This window comes from Phasianus colchicus, chromosome 5 (assembly GCF_987193195.1).
Source record: "Phasianus colchicus chromosome 5, bPhaCol1.hap1.1, whole genome shotgun sequence".
NCBI lineage: Eukaryota > Metazoa > Chordata > Aves > Galliformes > Phasianidae > Phasianus > Phasianus colchicus.
The window spans coordinates 28,191,140-28,204,913 of NC_143440.1; the positions used below are offsets into that span (position 1 = coordinate 28,191,140).

Below are 13,774 nucleotides of genomic sequence, written 5' to 3' on the forward strand. Positions count from 1 at the left end.
GTCTTCTATGTGATGAATGCAACAATACAGTCCCAGCATAGTGCTGAACATTTTAGTTGTGATAATACTAAATAATAAGATTAGTAATTCAGGAAGTGAAAAGAAAAGCGTTGTCTACAAAAAGATCTTCTACAGTTCTTATCTCTGAACTATTTATGATTTATGTCCAACAGCAAAAATACAGCAGGTTTGAGCTTGCAACGTATTTAAGTCTGCAGTTTTTCTTTTGCTCCACCATCACTCCTCAAAGCACAGATAAAGCCACGTGACATTTGAATACAGTGACAGAAAAAAAAAAAAAGGCTCATTTTTACCACAAAATTTCTTCAGCTAGAGCAAAGTTTTGCTATGGTCCTGACAAAAGACAAGCATTGAAGATGTGTAAGTTTCCTCTTACACTGCCTCCTGCCAGGAAAAAGAGTAAATAAGCTGCCTTTCTTAAGTGCTCACAGATAAAAGAAATCGAGTTTCCAGGTGCAAGTTTGCAACCTGATAGCCAGCACCAGGAAACTGAGATAAACTCACACCAATGGCAGCTCTACTTCCCAACAAGTTGGGCCTGCTATGCTGACATAAAACTGACCCACATTAGTCAAAAAAAAAAAAAAAAAAAAAAAAGGTTGCAAGGATAAGGATGTTCTTGATTTTTAAGGACAGTTTAACCTGTGTGTACAAGAGCACAGCTGACTGCTGCTGGAGGCTGCTCACAGCTGCCTGTGAGACCCCAGCAGGATGCAGCCAGCCCAACCTTGGCCCCATGCCTGGCTGCCCCATGCTGCACCAGGGCACCCATGGCTCTGTCCACCCAGAACATATAAGGGTTGTTTCAGTATGCACAAACTAGATTTCTTCGAAACGATGCTAAACCAGAAAATCTACTCTCCACCCCAAAGTTCACCAAACGTGGTCCAGCCCTTAAGAAGCATAAGGGTCCAAACCAACAAATCCCATTTGTGATGGAGATGTCCGGTTTAGCAGGCTGGCTAAGTTGGACCTTAGCTATAATTACTGAAGTACTATGGTTTATAGCTGGGGTCTTAGCACCACTGCTTCTTCTACCATGCCAAATCATTTTCTTTCTTAGTAAGATTGAGTGATCAATTTGCCACTTCAGAAATTAGTGGGAGAAAAAAAAAAAAAAAAAGCACTCTTTGAGCCAAAACGTAGGGAAAAGTTGTAAAACAAATCTATGATCTCTTGTAAAACCCCACTCATCATGGGCCCGCACTGAATACTTCATGTTATTTCCATTATTTCAGATTGTCCCAGGAGTAAAAAAAAAAATGTTCCTGAGAACACGCAACATTTAGGTAAACCAACAACAGCAGGTGTTTAAAAACATTTAACTCCTCACAGAGAGCTGCTTGGATTGCCACCACCAGGAACACCTCGGGCAAACATCAGAGCTGCTGGCACAGACAACTGCTGTGCAGAAAGTTCTGCAACACAGCAGTCATTTCACAAATACTATCATACTGTATTTCTAAGAGTTCTATGTTAATCCCATTTCCTTTCAGCATACAATAAGCCTGCCATTCGAACTCAACAGTCAAAGAATGAGGATGCCAATAGTGCTGTGATCATCCTGCTACTGGGGAGTCCCAACTCAGGGACCCCACAGCCCAGCAGCATGGGGCCGGTCCAGCTGCAGGGTGACACTGGAGAGAGGTAAGCAAGCAGCAGAGCTGGACAAGTCACACTGGCCAGTGTCTATCAAGCAGGCAACAGGTAGCTTCTCTCTAAATTATGCTCAACTTCTGACCTGTGCTGTACAGCAGACTGGAGTAAGATTGTGCTCAGCTGATTCTGACTAGTTGAAGTTTTTAATCCGCTGTAACACCATCAGTTACAGATTAACATGAAAGGATTTCATTATGATAACGGTACAAGTTCAACATCAGCACACCTGTTTCCCTGCAGCAGTAGCAGCCAGCTAGAAATACCTGTATGTTGAGGTAAAAAGGTGTTACTACATGAGGTAAACAACAACACTGGAATAAACACCACCAGGAGGCTTTTGAGCAGTGGAGGAAAACCATGAGGAATCATGAACAATCTGACTTCATGAACAACTGGATCCTGTATGCCAGTTTTAAATTTTGACAACTTCTGAACTAAACTTGGTCTTCAGAAACACTTTGCTAACTGTTAAAAACATCCTTGTGAAGGAAACATTCCTGCCTTCCTATAGAGTCTGAGCCCAAAGAAAATTATCAAGATCAACAAGAACCTCCAGGTGTCTCTCAGGATGAAGCATTAACCATCATTCTCTGTAGCAGCTCTTCCTTGAACACTGTACTTTTCCATAACGCTGACTGAGGCTGATCCTATTAATCAAACATGGCATTGCAAGTCAGGACCCACTTTCATACCGGGAGCTCAGAGACAGCACTGAAGAATACCCTGTGAGGGCACAATTCACCAGCTATCAGGACAATGGAAAGTGTTATGTTGCCACATTCAAATGACGTGCTTTCTAAAGCACGCTTCCATAAAGAAAACAAAGACGTGTAAACGCTCGGTCTCTCGCTTTGCATTAAACATAAAAGGCATGCGGTCGAACCCGAATCAAACAATCCACCCAGCAAACCAGTGCCACAGGATTTAAAACAGATTGAGACAATGACATAAGTTTGCATCTTAGAAGATGGACATCTAAAGCAATTTCAGTTGTGGATTCATGTTCAAAAAAAACAGTGAAATAGGTTATCTTTCTGCAACTCCTAGAGGGCTTCCTGGAGTTCTGAGTGCACAATTACTACTAAAGCAACACTGAAAATGCTACAGATCGTGTTCATCCTACACTGCCAGCTGATCAAGAAATCAGAGCCTGTCAAAACCACAAAATTACTGTCATTCATCTCCCCAGTGGCGATCCTCTGCAGCTTTGCAACCGTGCCCTCTGCTAACTGCCTCCACTGCTGGTAAGTCTCCCATCTCAGCACCAATTGCTTTCCATTAAAGAGAATGAGCCACAACATCCCACTATGAGCACCACCCAACTCGATGGTCCTCAATCCAACACTAAACTCAGTAAAACATAAAGCTCAGGCTGCTTGGAAGTTACTGTTTAGAGGGATACGCTGAAGTCACATCTCCCCGGAAAGAAAACACAGAACAATACAATATATTTCACCCTCACTCGCAGCAAGATAATTAACACATGATTAATTTTACATACCACACGGGTTAAAGGCCTGACCTAGCACATTTTACAATATATTTGTACACACTGATCAATCAGTGACTGCATTCACCAGTGCCACATTTCTGCTGTAACTTATTAACAAGAAGTTCAACCAAAGGGTTTCAGAATCTCAAAAAAAAAAAAAAAAAGCATTAAGATTTTTTAGAGATGATGTAAATGTGATTCCACCCCACCACCAAGGAGCAAAGCAGAAAGCAACCTTACATCAGGCGGGCGGAACTTCAGCCCACATCACAACAAGGACAAAATCCTACAAGAGAGAAGAAAGCAAAAATACATAAAATGAACAATGAGCTGAACAAAGCAAAGATGCAAGAAGTTACTAATAGACAATGAAATCACACCTTATCGACCTAATTAAAGGAGCTGCTGAGGAATGAATGAAGCTACGAAAGCCAAGGAAACAACAGACCCCAACAATTTCCCAACAGGCTGATCCCAAGGAGAATAAGTTTAGAACTCTGAAAGTGTCAGCATTAGGAAGAGAAACTTGTGGCTGAAATTCAGATAAGGGCAGCAGCTCCGCCTGCTCAGCACAGAAGGCAGCTGGGATTTCAGCCCAGCAGCAGCCTCCACAGCAAGGGGTTAAAATACAGATATGGGGGAAACTTCTCAACAAAAGGACGTGGGACAAAACAGTCAGAAGAAAAGAAGTTCACATAGAAAATCTAAGGGATACATACATTTGGGATACACTTAACAAAACTGAGAGGACAAGAAGAGCTACAAGAGAACTAAAAGCTCCTGAGGTGGCAACAGAACGCTGTGTGATAAAACATCTCCTTGAAAACTGAAGGGAGTAAAACAAACAAGCAAAACACTCAGAACAAGCCACACTTGGACATGGCTATTAAAACAACAGCTATCCAGAAATGAATCTCAAATCTTAAAGAAAATTTCTAAGAAAAAAGAGAATTCTTCTAAGCTAGAACGCAGGAGTGAAATGACAATAATATATCTGATCACAGAAAAAATAGGCGGTGGATTACACGTTCCCAGCTGCAGCCCCATCCTCCCTGGTTCTGTGCCGCTGCCCAACCCTACACCTGCGGCCCTCCAGCCGGCACTTTGCAGTCCCACACACAGCCGCGGATGACGTCCCACCTTGTTCCTGACCTCATGGCTCAATGAACCACAACTGAGAGCAAAAGGCGCCTATCCCAAGTACCAACATTTTATTAGCATCAGTAACACCTTCTTAATACACTGCTGAGTAACGAAGTGCGCAGCTTTTAATCAACTGACCATAAATAAACCCTATTAAAATCAGGAAGGAAAAAAAACAATCTTCTGTTTCTAGTTACTTATAAACAAAAATCAATCATAAGGAGACATCAGATTTACATAAAGCATGCAATCATGAAACTTCAACTTCACCTGAACTGAACACACGTGTTTTCACAAGTAAAAGAATGACTGGTTAGTTCCCACAGCCTTTCTGGATTAATAGCCGGTGTGACACCCAACGGCCTGAGGCAGGACGGCTGTAACAGCAAAGCACAGCTCACAGATCTCCCCTGGTGATTGCAGCCATCACAAAAGCTCCCACCTCTCTCCTTTCACCTTCTGCTCCCCTCTCCAGCCAAAGGCAAACAGAGGCCAGCCCAATCATTCCTGCCCAGCAAACAGCAGCCAAACTCCCCATCAGAGCGCATACAGGTGCATATTACCCAGTTAGTGCTTCCAGTGGCAACTACCAACACTACAGATAGGGAGCGTTTTTTTTAGAAAAAAAAGAAAAAAAAAGAAAAAAATTTTTCCTTCCATAGAACTGATTTATGCCTTAGATTTAGGGAAGCTAATTGCTTAATTCCTACAGTTAGCGAGAATTAATTAACGCAGTTAGGAAGATCAGAATCCCAGCACGAAGGTTTGCTGCCTGGAAGAGACGCCAAGCGCGGCCCCGCAGCCGTGGCCGTGCAGCAGGCAGGGGCTGCAGCGTGCAGGTGCCCCCGCTCGGCGTGCGGCACCGGGCTCGGCAGCACGGCACCGCCGAGGGATTTTACACGCCGGCGAGGTTTAAAAAGCCAATCTGTCAGCAGCGTTATCCCCAGAACCACCTCGGCATTCCTCCCCTGGCGAAGCCGTGCCTCCCGCAGCCGAAACGTGCAGGCGGTGTAGCCAAGGTTACACAAGGAGATCTTCGCTCAAGTTGAGCAATTCCCATTTTGCGTCGCTGCTTCGCAGACACGAGCGGGGTGCGTTCCTCGTTAAGCGAGCCGAGGCTGCATCGCAGTCACCCGGTGCGCGTAACGCAGTTATTTTTGAATGCGGCACGGGAAAGCCGGGACGAGACGGCGCGAAGGATAGCGCGGGGGAAGAGCGGAGACACACGGCCGAGGGGGGCAGCCCTGCTCCCGCCTCCCGCACCTCTGCCGGCGGCGCGGCCCGGGCTGCTCCCACGCGCCCCGCACCGCCGCGCCTCCCAGCGCCGTGCTGCCGGCACCGGGCAGCACCAAGCCGCTACGTGCCCGGCCGGCTACAGGGGAAAAGAGCCAAGGGGAAAAAAAGAAAGGAAAAAAAAGTACAACTCGCGGCGCCGAGCGGACAACTTACTGACCGAGTCCCGCGTGCGGACCTCGCGCCAGGGGCGGCTCTCCGCGGAGCGCGGCCGCCCCTCGCTCCCGCCGGGCTGCCGCCCTCCCCGGGAGCGGAGCCGCGAGCCGACCCCGCGCGCCCCCTCGCTCCGCGCCCGGCTCCGCGGGAGGGGGTCGGCGCCGAGCCCGCCGTTCGCTCTCGCCCGCAACTCACCCAAGAAAGTTGCCGCGGCGGCAGCCGACGGCTCACCCTCCGCGCCGCTCGGCTGCGCTCCGCGCCCGGGATGAGCTCACCCCGCCACCCGCTCCTCTCCGCTCCGCTCCGCCCGCCGCAGCTCTCGCGAGAGGGCCTGCCCCGCCGCCCGCGCGCCGGAGAGGCGGGGCGGGGGCGAGCGGCCCGCGCGCGTTCCCATAGCAACGGCCAAACGCCGGGCCTAGCGGGCGGCCTGCGTCCCGCGCCCGCGTCGCCCCCGCTGCTCCCCGGGCACGTTCTGCTGCCTTGGGCCCATCTGCCGGCCCCGGCCCCGGCCCCGGCCCCGGCCCCGCGAGTTTGGAAGCCCGGGGAGCTTAGGGGCAGAGGTGCCGCCGCTCGGCCCCCGAGGGGAAAGCCCTTGCTTTGTCCGAGGCTGCCACCCGCCTCGTGGCCCGGGGCGGGCTGAGGGGTGAGAGACTGGGAGGCCCCGAGCGCGCTGGGCTGGCTGCGGCTGCCGGGCTGGCGGCTGTGCTTAGCGGCTCCTCTCCCGCTGTGCGTAGTTACCTGTACACGGAGGGCTTGGTGAAGGGGCTCCTCGGGGCATACCCAGTACACCTCGGTGTAGCGCCTGTCAGAACCTTCTGCATTTATATATATTCATATCATTTTAATCGTTTTTGTCGTTAGATCAAATTCCAGCCTCCCAGAAACGTGCGGAGAGGAGGGTGACTGACACAAAGGCAGAACCTCCCAGTGCTATGCAGATAGCATTACATCAAGCTCTTTTACTGCCAAATTAAATTGAATTCTCTCTCTAGATATCAGCCATAGAGAACAAATTAATGACGTGGTTAGATGTGGAAAAAAAGGAGCATACATCAACATCATCCCTTTTTTTTTTCTACAGGAACTGTTTGTAAATGGCCAAAAAGCTTAACAGATTGAGCTATGGTAACTCTCTCTGGACAGTGCTGATCATCACTGCTGCCCTTGTCTTGAGAAAACATTAGCAATCTCAGTTAACTAATGTAACTGAAGCTTTTCCTGAGCTGCCTCTGAAATTAGGGCACTCCAGAAAATATCTCAGACCAGGGCTGGCGAAGTTCCAGCAGTATGCAAAGCGGCAATAGCTGCCAGAGCAAGGGAGCTGTAGTGAGCAGCTGCCCTGCTGCGGCTCCACTTTCACCATACACCCACTTTCCAGGAAGATCTGGACAGTGATGATGAAGATTTCTGCACCAATCTAAATGACTCAAGAGCTCCAGAAGATGTTCCTAATGGATGTTTAGCACTGATGTTTAAATACCCCAGCAAAAGGTACTCTAAAAACACCTGGCTGAATTTCCAAAGAGCAATCACTCTTACAGGTTCTCCATCCTGAGGTCGTGACTCCAGCAGGTGTTACAGAGTCACCAAAAGATTTCCTATCTCGTCTTGCCAAGTAGGAGGAATGTTCTAGATGGAAAAAGAAATGATCCCAGTGCTGCTCTGGCGCGGAAAAGAAATGAGCTAGCAGTCTAGAATGACAGATAGGAACATTTTAGGGTTAGCAATCTAAAATGACAAACGGGAACACTTTAGGCATTTAAATATATTTTTTGTATGTCACCCAGCTGAAAAGCTAAGTGCATCTTATGGAAATTAAGAGAAATGTTTCTTACTGATAGCCCAAGGGAAGCACAAACTAGCTTTCAGTCTTCAGGTATAGAAATACAGCAGTGCTGGATGTGACCACAGCATCAGGAAGCATGGTGTGTGTGTGATTCCAGATTTTGCCCTTATCAGAAGAATTCAGATAGCAAAGCCATGTCTAGCAAGCTGTTTGATGGGGCTACTGCATTCCCAAATCCTTTTCTGTGATCTCTCTGTGCATGCTTCTGATGTGTCCAGTCCCAAGATGCGGGAGGTACTCAGCAGGGCCAGGCAGGGAGAGATGCTCTGACACCATTCCTCAACCCAGCGAATGCCATTTGAGCCTCGTCCCTGACAGAGGCCCACACCCTTGGCTGCAGCACAGGCTGGGGCTGGCTCCTGGGCACCACAGGCTCTCCTCAAGCCCCACACCTGAGGACAGCACCCACTGGGGCCAGGCATGTGGGGCTGCAGGAGATGGGGTCTGGCTGAGATACTCCCCTCTCTGTGCTCTGCCCACACACAGTGCTGGCTCTACAGCTAGGGGAGCAGCAATGCTCAGGAGGACTGCATGCTCTCACAGGCCTCAGGATAGCCAGAGCTTGTCTTCTTTCTTTTCAAGGAAGCATAAACATTTTTATGCCTTTGTAATTAAGTAATAACTAAGATGGTTTTCCGGGGAGAGAGGGATGAAGAATTTACAGTTTAGTCCTTGCCCAAGTAAGGACATGGTCAGAATGGCAAGTCTAGAACAGTTCAGTGGGTGGGCATTTATTATGAAATAAGAAGAGTTTTATTCCAGAATAATTCCCATACCTCAATAGTGCATAACTAATTCTAGAATAAAAGGGCTCTTTTCCGTTTGATAGAGCACACACACATAGGCCTCTGCTTGAATGGCTACTGCTGAATGAATGATGCATAGTCGTCGTTTCAGTTTCCCTGTGTAGACAAGTCCTAAGAGTTTCTGAATGCTAATCTTTCTCCCACTAATGTGCTGTGTAACCTTGGGCAAGTCACTACGTTTCTATTTTAATATTCTCATTTAAACAGAAAGGGAAAATGATATAGTTATTTACCTCAGAGGAGTGAGGTGAGAGTAAATTAATTAACATTTATGTTGCTCTCTGTAGGCTTAGTGTTATGAGAGGGTAAGTAGTAGGACTGTTTCTGATTAGGGCTGGCCAGAGCTCCTGGAAACACAGGGAAAATTTGACTAAGAATCCAAACCACCCTGAAACAGAATGCGTTATTTATTCATTGATGAACAATGAACATGTGAAAATTTTATACAACACTCTCTTCCAAGAAAGAAAGCATTATAATTTGGATTTACAATGCACCAGAAAAACAGATGAGGTAATTCACATGTAGATTGTTCACAAAAGCCCAAGATCAGTCAGTGAGTTCCAGGATATGGGAAAAAGTCCATATTCTCATTCTTCATCTCAGGAAGTCAGTGTATGTGGGGAAGGCCTAGGGCTTTTAGAGAATTCTCTTTAGTATGAATGATTCTTTGATCCAGTTTTCTGCACATAAACCATTACACTGTCATAGCATAGGACACTTTTGCTTTGGGGCATTGGGGGCAGGACTAAGAAGCCATCTTTGGCGCAAAAGGCAGCATCTTGTGAACTGTAATTTGTGTGTTCTTTTTTTCACTGATGAACCGGAATTTCCTGACAAAAAGTAGATATTGACGCTCTCTGATTTCACCAGTTATAACTCCATGCAATATGTACGGTCAACTCTGAACTCTAACAGAGGGATACCAACATTTTAAACCCTCTCTGTAGTGCACAAAAATTCACCCCAAAGTAAATCTGTTCCATTTAATTGGCAAGAGTAATTACTATTTGGACATAAAATATTTGAAGTCATTAAAACTCAGGATGAGAAACACACATCAGTTAGAATTGGAGAAAATGCATTTTTAAATAAAAGTAATGTTTCTGAATGAGGTGCATTTTATTTAGTAGAAATATTGAAGAATTTATTGCATAAAGGATTTGAAAAGAAGGAAAAGATGCATGAGCATTTGCAACAAGGCAGCAGCATGGAAGAGGGTGAGAGTGAGCATAGAGGCTGGTGCAAAGTAAGTAGGAAGTACAAAATTAAATGATCAGTGTCATGTCTGTGGGATCGTGGAGGCACACATGCAATTTCATTTTCCTCCTGCCAAGCCTGTCTGTCTTGCTCTGTGGTCAGTAGGCTCTTTCTCATAATTTGCAAGGATCTGCATCATTCTCTGACATTTCAGGAGACTGCCAAGCCACTGGAATAGGGAAGAGAGGCCCAGAAACTGTACTAATGGGAACCACTTAGTTCATTGGCAGGTACATATATAATCCTCAGAAAATAAATTGCAAAATACATACACATAGAACAAGACTACATTTACAGAGGCACCACTGCACACAGATATCACTATATGAATCAAGAAGGCTTTTCAGCAGGAAAGACACAGTTAATAACCTTGACTAATATTAATAAATAGAATTGGATGTTCACAGAAGATTGTTTTGCATTTAATTCATTACCTGGAAATAATGACGTACCCAGTTAGACCAAAGCCTACTAGTTCAACATTATGTTTAGAATAGTCGTAATACTATAGGCTTAGGAGAAAATGAAAGAAAAGAGAAAGAAAATTAGAGATTCTCTTTGCTTGAAAAAAAAAGTTAATGCAAAGGGATCTTCAGTGAAGAGAGTGTTCTTTTGTATCAAATTTCCTGTTAATGTGATGCAGCATCAGTCATCAAGTTATGCTATTCAAATATCTAAAAGTAACAGAAGCGGCAAACAACTCAGAAGAACTCCAAAGGACTTTTGTAAACTGTATTTAACACAGAACTCCCCTCCCATACATTAAAAGATTAATGGTGAAAAGTCAAACACTCAGAAGTAATAAAAACCAAATGCCATCTGCTTATACCATTATTTCAGATTCCTTGGACACATACACTTTATAATATAAATTGTAATTGTAGGATTACACAACTTTCTCCACAGTTCCTCTGAAGCCTGGGGAGTCGGAATGCAGCTCCACAGCTTCATTTCTTGCATGCTCTTGTTCACTAACAAGATGGGAGAATGCATTGCCAACAGAGTTGATCTAGAGCGTTTGTCAGAACTGAATGTTTCACTAACAGTAACAAATGCATTGTTATCCCTTTCCTGTAAGGTGATATTATTATCCCCATTTTCCAGATTAAATAGCTAGCACCATTTTTCAAGGAAGCACAGCTCTCCAGGAATTCACTTGTAACTGTGAATGCCTTTGCAGATCAAACCCCAGGCCCTGGAGGAAGGCTGCTTCTTAAGAGACAGTATAGGACACATCAAACACAGACACTGCTAATGGAAGAAGCAGATCTGCCCACTCCGCACCCTGCTTCTTCTCCCTGCTAGCTGCTAACTCTTCCTGCCCCAACCTTTGTCCTTCACAGCTGTCTGTGTAACTCTACAGCAGTGACTCAGAGGACTGATCCAGCTAGAAACTAACACAGCAGGAAAAATACCAGTAGCTTTCAGTCAGATGAGTTTCCTGATCTGTTTTCAGTGTGGCCTCATGAATGCCTTTGTACAAGAGAGGACAAGACACAGAAACAGGCAGTCAAGAGGGCAGGCAGGCAGGATTGCCTTTTTTACTGATGGTGCCATTTATTCTCTGGATATAAGTGTTGAGCTTTAGCAGGAGGAGCACAAACACATTAGTTAAGAAGTTTCATTTAAGGTTAGACTCAAAAAAAAAAAAAGACACAGAAGCTGGAATGGGGAATGGTAGTGGTAGAAGAAGTCTCATTTCTGGCTCAGCTGCCCTTTTACCTCGAAACGACCAATCTCTCAGTGCTTCTGTGGGATTCTTCTTCACTGTTGAGGCTTGTACACTGTGTTCAAATCTAATATCTAAGTTGGCATTCCTCTTCACAGACATCCAGAGCAGCTTATAGCTAGAGAAGGATGTGACATTTTATTATGAAAATGACTGTACCATTTAAGATACATCAGCTGAAATGAGGAAGTGCGCTTTGATTCTTCCTACAAGGGTTGTTTCTCTCTTTTATGAAGAACACATTCTGGAAGATACATAGAAACAGTCCAAACAGTATCTCAGAACTGATATTATGCTCTTTCACTGGTGCGCGCACACGCACACACACACACTAAAAAAAATCATCTTTCTCAGAAATGGCAGAATTTCAGCAAAAGTGATGGATTTAATCCCACCAACAACAGCACAGAACAGCATGCTGAAGGCAGGCACCCAGGAAGCAGGAGGCATCACTGGAGATTCATCTGGTCCCGAGAGAAATGTAACCCAAGTGTCCTTTATCGTGGACAACTTCTGTCCACTATGGCAGAAAAGAACAGCTCCTTTTCTGCTGACAGCATCTTAAAATGAAAGTGACCTCTCTATTTGCAGTAAGCATTCACCTTTAGCAAAAGATTCCAAGCTCTGAATATTAAAGAATGGAAGTATCTCGTAGTGTTATCTTGGACTTTAATAGCTGACTTATTTAAAAAGAGAGGAAAACAAATAAACAGTACCTTTAGCAATGTCTAGTAATTTTAAGCAGAATTCTCCAACTTGAATGATTAATTCTGAAGAAAATATAAAACAAGAAGACTTCACACACATGTCATTTTTGTATTTTCATAATTCAAGTTGACTATTTTCTAAACTATTTTATATGTAATTAGTCTGAAATATGGTTTACTAGCTCACAGTTTTCTGAACAAAATATAAAATGACATAGTTATTAACCTTTGGGAAATCTCTCCTACACACAACAGAATTAAATTCTGCAGAAAACTGAATAACATTGGGAGAAATTCCAAATGACTTGCCATTCATTTGTTTGATGGATAGTTGGGCTAGCTCTCACTTTTTACAGAGCTGCCAATCACCGAGTTCTGGGATATATTCCGAGAACTCACTTAGAATCACAAATTGCAGTCACAGGCTTCCGTGGCTAAAGCTGTTGTGGAAGAACTGATTACTTAAGAGGAGATGGTACTGTTTCAAAGGGAGGGTAATATTGTGGTATCAGTGGCTTCAACTTTTCAGCACAATAAGTTGCTTCTTCTAATATGACATTTAAAGAGATGTTATCTGTTTAGAGATGTAATCTGTTTAGAATCTCTGAGGATTTCTCTACTGACGCTGAAACTCAAACTGAGATCACCATAATAGATAGAGAGAGGGAAATTGTTATATCAGTTTGCTTATTTTGCATTTGGCAACTCTGAATGCTCAATTTCATTCTTTCCATAGCAAAGGGTGTTAGTCATTCTGTCGCTTGTCTGAGTTTTTCATATAGCAGGAGGAAGAGGGAAAAATACATTGTGATTCTTGAAATCCAAAAACTGACACAAGGATTCTGGAGTGTGGCTAAAACGTGAAATTATTTTCCATGTTTTTTTTCTGAAAGAGTTTCCTCACCTATTCTTACTATGTGCATTGTAAAAGTCATTATGTGCATGAAGTCAACAAAGCCAGTTATGCTAAGCAGCTATACTTCTATTTTAGTATAACTGCTTTAGTTATTAGAGGAGCTACACATGGCTCATCCTACATTACCATGAATCACCAGATTGTTCTGTACAACTCAGGCTCGAATGCCACCTTATCTGCTGGGAAAAGGGCTTCCCATCTCATGTCAACTCTGTCAACACGATGATATGGGGAAAAAAATCAGGATCTCCTCTTCCTTGATATCTGTGTCATAGGGTTTCTACAAAAAGAGTGACTTTGCCTCCAACCCTCTCATCATCAGGGTCCAGGGTCAGCCTTTCTGTCTCCACAAGGTCTGAAAATCTTACTGCAGGATTTAGATGTTTTCCTGGAAGAGACTGCTAAATCTTTTCACAATTGAGAATGCCTCGCTTGCTGTGACAAGGCTATAGGAAGCTTCCCCAGGCTTCAGCTACTTTGAAGTCATCTTCCAAATATTTTTGCCAAAGAAACCTCCACTGAAAAAGGAGCAGGTTAGAACTTCAGTTGAACTTCAACCTAGAACTGCAATTATATTTCAATTTAAGAACAAGTAGGAAACTGAAATAAACCTTAAAGGATAGCTGCAGGTATCTGTAAAGATAGAGTTCTTTTCTCCTTTGCAGTTTATATTTTATATGAAATACATGAAAGTGGAAGAATTGTACCTTTGTCTTGTTTCACAGAACTTCTTCATGATAAAACTC

General features: G+C 44.4%; 1 protein-coding gene across 13 annotated transcripts in view; it reads right to left on the reverse strand.

Annotated features, from left to right (window-relative positions):
* Positions 1-9,506, reverse strand: part of SIPA1L1 (signal induced proliferation associated 1 like 1) — a 196,213-nt gene extending 186,707 nt beyond the window's left edge. For 6 of the 13 annotated variants that reach the window (XM_031593621.2, XM_090141105.1, XM_031593618.2 and 3 more), the window contains exon 1: positions 5,960-6,109. The gene's annotated coding sequence lies outside the window, so the exon portion shown is untranslated. Of the gene's footprint in view, positions 1-5,268; positions 5,615-5,959; positions 6,110-6,502 lie in introns of those variants that run through there. The other 7 variants (XM_090141103.1, XM_090141097.1, XM_090141099.1 and 4 more) reach the window with 3 other exon arrangements.
* Positions 9,507-13,774: the final 4,268 nt, after the last annotated feature.